Source organism: Ictidomys tridecemlineatus, chromosome 7, assembly GCF_052094955.1.
Source record: "Ictidomys tridecemlineatus isolate mIctTri1 chromosome 7, mIctTri1.hap1, whole genome shotgun sequence".
NCBI classification, from domain to species: Eukaryota; Metazoa; Chordata; class Mammalia; order Rodentia; family Sciuridae; genus Ictidomys; species Ictidomys tridecemlineatus.
Window position 1 is genome coordinate 171,796,942 of NC_135483.1, and position 6,000 is coordinate 171,802,941.

Here is a 6,000-nt window from a genome sequence, read left to right on the forward strand (position 1 = left end):
ACCACTCCTTAACATCAACCCCATCTCATGACCCAGTCTAGTGCAGTCACGGCTCTTAGGTGTGGAGGACCCTCTCTCACACACCCAGATTCATTCCTCTGTATAGCTTATAATGCGCTGTGGTTGCTGCCCTTGGTGAATCACTGATTCTAAGGATTTAGGTTTTGTTTGTTGGCTTGTGTTTCAAACAGCCTTCTTCCTCTCTCACGCCTTGACTGCGCTGTTCTCACCAATCACTCCCCTCTCCTTTGTTGACTCTGCAGTGTCCTTGAACCAAGCAAGCTTAAGCGGTTTTACTTGTCCCACAGGGTAAATTCTTTCTGTGATTCTCCTCCATTCTTGAAGGAGCTAGATTCTAGAATACTGAGCAAATATGCTTAGGAAAAGCTACACATCTGAATTTGCATCAGGTACAATTTGAATTTTCTTTCTGAAATCCCTGTTTTTTTAAAAAAATTTATTTATTTACTCTAATTTGTTATACATGACAGTAGGATGCATTTTAATTCATAGTACACATATAGAGCACAATTTTTCTTGTCTCTGGTTGATCACAAGGTATTTTCACACCATTTGTGTCTTAGGGTACTTAGGGTAATGATGTCTATCTCATTCCACCATCTTTCTTATCTCCATGTCCATCTCTTTTCCTCCCTCCCCTTTGCCCTATCTAAAGCTCCTCCATTCCTCCCATGCTCCACCCCATCCTCATTATGTATGGATCAGCATCCACATATCAGAGAAAACATTCAGCCTTTGGTTTTTTGGGATTGGCTTACTTCACTTCAGATAATATTCTCCAACTCCATCCATTTGCCTGCAAATGGCATGATTTTATTCTCTTTTCATACTGTGTAATAGTCCACTGTGTATAGATACAACAATTTGAAATTCCTGTTTTATAAAGGAGGGCTTTGTAGATAAGCAAACAAGATGTAAGGAGAATATTCAAAGTAGTTATATTTTTTCCTTTTTACATTTATTTTTAAAAGTAATTAATGAAATGATACAAATAATGCCCAAATACATGCTTTTTAAAAACTCAACATTTTGGTGTACTGAGTAATATTATAGTCTCTCTATTCCCCAGCAAACATCCTGCTCAAGTTAGAAATAGTATTAGCATTAAGTATTTATCGCTAGAACATGACACTAAACTTTTATATACATACATGTATATATAAAAAGTTCAGGAATTTTTTTTTTTTCAGTGCTGGGGGTTAAAACCAGGCCTCCTGCATGCTAAGCAAGTGCTCTACCACTGAACTACATCCCAACTATTTTAATCTAATAGAATTATAGTAATGCTCTGTGTAGTTCTCCTGTCCTTAAAATTATATCTTATCAAGTTCTCTTTATTGTAACATAAATCTACCTCATTCTTTTTAACTTCGGTGAATATTTCTTAGTATGAGCATACCAGAATATATTTTAACTGTTTCTTTATCAAGAGATATTAAAGTTGTTTATAGTCATTTGCTACAATAAACAATTCTACAGTGACGATTTTGCATAAATGCATATTTGCTTTGTGCAGAAATCAAAGATGTTCTTAAGGTTGATTTCTTGTAGCAGAATTGCTGAATCAAGGGAAGAATGCATTTAAATATTTGTACAAGCTGTGAGAGAGGCTGTATTGATATCTCTTTCCCAACAGTGCATTTGTTAGAGGCTATGAAGTCATTCTCCCTGTGCAACTGGAGCCTCACCAGGATGTGCATGAGCAGCCAAGGAATGGTTTCAGCCTAATTTATTTTTAGAGTACATACACTGGACTCTTCTGCAATTGAAAGCAGACCTTTGATTCCTGAGTTGCAGATTCTGACCCAGAAGGAGAATGATATGCACTCCTTGTGCATTATGGTTCCTGAGGTAAACATTTTCTTTTACACTATGGGGTGTCTTTCATAATTCTGTATTATTAATAATAATTATTGGTTTGTTGCAGTACTGTGGATTGAACTCAGAGCTTTGTGCATGCTATGCAAGCCATCTACCCCAGATCTACAATCCCAGCCTTTTAAATTTTATTTTGAGACTTACTAAATTGACCAGACTGGCCTTGAACTTGCAATCTTCCTGCCTCAGCTTCCCAAGCAGCTGGGATTACATGTGTGTGCCACTGAGACTTGCTATTAATAACACTTTCAAGGCATATTTTCTAGCCTCATCAGGAGTTTGTGTGTGATTATAGTGTGGCGACAGCTGGTAGTTCAGCCAAAACTATCTGACCTGTACGGTACTGGGAAAACCTTTTTTCTCCTCATTAAAGACTAAGGAGAAACTTAAACCATTTTATAAAAACCTCAAAATCATTCTCTTTGGCTTTATCAAAGGAAATGACATAGGGAAAGAGACTTGTTTAAACTTTTAACTTGTCTCCAGTGAATAGCTTCATTATTATTCAGTTTTTAAAGAATAAACCTATAGTTCATATTCTGTTGCTGCTAAATGGTCTGATTATACTATCCTCTCTTGTTGCTAGTATAACCACAACTCTCAATTTTGCAGGACTCTTCTCCATGGCTTTCTTGAACTGGGGAATTAAAATGCCATAGTCTTTAGGACATGTTTAGACAATTTATAATAATAAACTATGTTAAGTGGGAGCAAGCTGTGAAAATGGACATTTGGTCTCTATATTATGCACAGTTGAGTAGTACCTTGATCTGAATGTTTGTCTCTCCAAATGCATTCGTAAAAACCTAGTCACCAATGTGATGGTGTTAGGAGGTGGAACCTTTGGAAGATGATTAGGCCACAAGCACAGAGACTTTCTAAAAGAGGCCCCAGGAAGTGTTTCCCCCCTCCAATAATGTGAGGACACAGGTAGCAGGTGCCATCTTGCTGACACCTTGATTTTGGACTTCCAAGTCTAGAAGTGTAAGAAATCGATTTCTGTTGTCTGTTGGCTGCACAGTTTGTGGTATTTTGTTATAACAGCTTAAAAAGACTAAGACAAGTGGTAATATGGATGGAGGAGGAAGCTAAAAAACATATTTGGAGTTTTAGATATATTTTAGATTTAGAAGCCAAGGGTGAAGCAGCAAACACACCAACAATTTAAGAGAATTAACTAGAGGACATCATCTTGGTGAGCTCTTGTTTGATGCCTTGTGTATATATTACTTCTAATCCCCATGACAACCTATGCAGGAATACTATTTCTTCATTTTAAGATGTGGAGAGTGAGACTCAAAAAGTCTATATTGCATACCCAGACCCTTGTGACTAAGTAAGGTTTCAAACCTGTTTGTCTTTTAAAATAAAAATTGAATTCATTCTTTGTAGATCTACAAGACAGTAGAGTGTATTTTGACACATAAAACCTGTTTGTCTTGTTTCAAAATCTTTGCTGTTCTCACCATGGACTACTTTGTGCCAGTGAAATTGGAATTTCACATGAACAACAATTCAGTTTTTTAAAGTGTTAAGTGTAAACACTTAACATGTAAACCCACATATTCCAGGGGTATGTAATTGCACTAAAAAAAAATATTGATCATTTCTCAGAAATTCAAATTTTACTGGATGCCCTGTATTTTTGTTTGTTAAATCTGGCAAATCAAGACTCTCTAGCGTGTTAGAATCAAGAATAGGCTTGAGGCAGGAGAAGGACTAGAAATCACCCTCCTTAATCTCCATTGTTCTTTTCTTTCTGTCGGTGCTTCCTTTACATCTCTTCCCTTCAGTGAGCATCACCCATAGCTGGTGATATTTTCACCTACACCCGGGGTGTTTTTTGAGTGTGTGTGATGCTGGCGATCCAACCCAGGGCCTTATTCATGTTAGGCAAGCACTTCACCCCGACCTCACCCCAACCCCTATATCCTAGATTTTGATAACAGTGTTTAGAGAGAATGTTACTGTTCTCAGAAACCTGTTCCCTAAATCAAGCGGCCTAGTGAAGGCTCATTGAATCCACGGTTATTTTCATTTAAACGCCCAAGTTAAAGATTTCCAATCTCTGTTTTAGGTAATACAAAAGTGATGTCACTTAGGATCAAGTTGTCAGATTTTTAGCTTAGAAGATACCAAAGCTATCCTGAGGAGAGCAGTGGAGGAGAGCAGTTGTGCCCAATCATGATTTGATCCAGAGCTGTTCTGCCAGGATTGCAAATCCACCAGTTCCTGTGACCACCTCCGTCTGGTCCTCTGCAGGATTCAAAGATAATGTCCTGCTCTTGAGACATTTATAACATAAGATAAAGGTGCTAAAAGATAGAGAAACGTGTGGAAATGGTGCCTTTATGAAGTTTGAGGACATTCGTGGACACCAAGCTGAGTGCCCTGACACACCGAGACTGGGACATCTTTAAATTGCACTCTGGATGCATAAGAAATGATGAATCTATATATAAGTTCAAAAATATAATACAGTTGTCAAAGTCATGAAGCCATTTCTGTTTGGCATTAACCTCAGGATTAAAGAGACACCTTTGTGATTACCTGGCCAGCTCGTCTTCTGGCTGCTCTTAGCCTTGGAGAAGCCAAGGCCCACGAGGTCCCAGGAACTGTGTATCTACTTACTGTGCCTTTGTGGTAATGAAGGGTGTTGCTGTAACTGTGGCACAGTGGACTAAGGGACTTGGTGTCCAGCCAGTACTTAGGGCCAATCTTTAGAAAACTTGTGAAACAGGAAGTTGTTCTTTAACATTGTCTTTTTCTCATGCCTGTCCTCTTTCCCTCTCTCCAAGGGCTCAGAATAGCTGTAACGTCTCTCTCTACTTCCTTCTAGATACCCAGCTAAGTGAGAGCTTGTCACAGAAGGCAATGGCATTCTATCCTCTAACAGGGGACTCTTAGAAGACTAAAAGTTTTTGCAAACCACACAGAGGCCTCTTCAATGGTGGAATTTTCAATCCCACGATGCCAATATTGGCAACCCGTGTGCCATCCTCTGAGTCACTTTTGCTGATATCAAACACAGCGGTAGAAGTCCTAGGTGCCAAGAATGCAGCTATGTTCCACAAAGACATTTTGTCCTCCTTTCAGTATTCCTGCCAGAGCTGGTGATAACATAGCCAGCAATGTCAATGGTATTAAAATCTGCAGTGACATCCTTTGGATGTGCTTAAAGAGTTCCAAAAGTCTTGAGAAGGTGAATAACTCTAATAAGTTTACCTCTTTAGTTTTTTGAGTCTGTACATCTTTGCTGCCTGAAAATCAACCAGTAGACGCAATACTTCCTGAGTTATGATACAAGTGGTGGATTCACAATTGGTGAATGCATTTTGGCATATGGGATGCTTATTAAAGAAGTCTGGAAATGACATGAAAAATGATTTGACAATCTTGTGTAATTGATTGGTAACAGCAAGATATTTGGGGTTTTCTAGCTTGAATTTATTTTCCAGTGATGGAATTAATGCATATTCACTAGAACATAAAATTACAAAGAAAAGATATATCAAAGAAAACTTCACTCTTTAAAACCTTTGTTTGGAAGCATAGAACAACCATCCAAATGCCTTCCATATCTGTATACTCAACCTAGTTAATATTGTAGAACAAATAAGAAAGAAAATAATACATGTGATAGAATAATCTTCTAAATAAAAAGAGAGTTTGGTTTCCTTTTTTTAATGATGTGAGTAAATTTTCATCAATAAAACACTCTTATCATCTGAATAGAGGAGAATGTTACATTTGAATCTCAGCATCTGGAAAAATGAAATTTAGAAGTTACGATTGGCATATGATGTAACTTTGACCACTGCCCTCCTAAGACAATTGTTTTCCTCAAATTAACAATCTTGGCACTAGTAATAACCTCATCACTGGTAAACCCGGAAGTACTAGTTCAGGAAATAAAGATGCGACTGAATTTCAAATGATTTCAGCCATCACTTTGAAAATGCCATGCCAAACAATAGCTAAAGAAGCCTGCATCTCTAGAGGGAATAGCCAGGCCACGGAAGGTTTTTTCCTCCCTGTCCTTCAAATTGCCCTTGTATTTTTCATCTGACAGTGTCACATACAGTGAGCATTTTCTGGTTT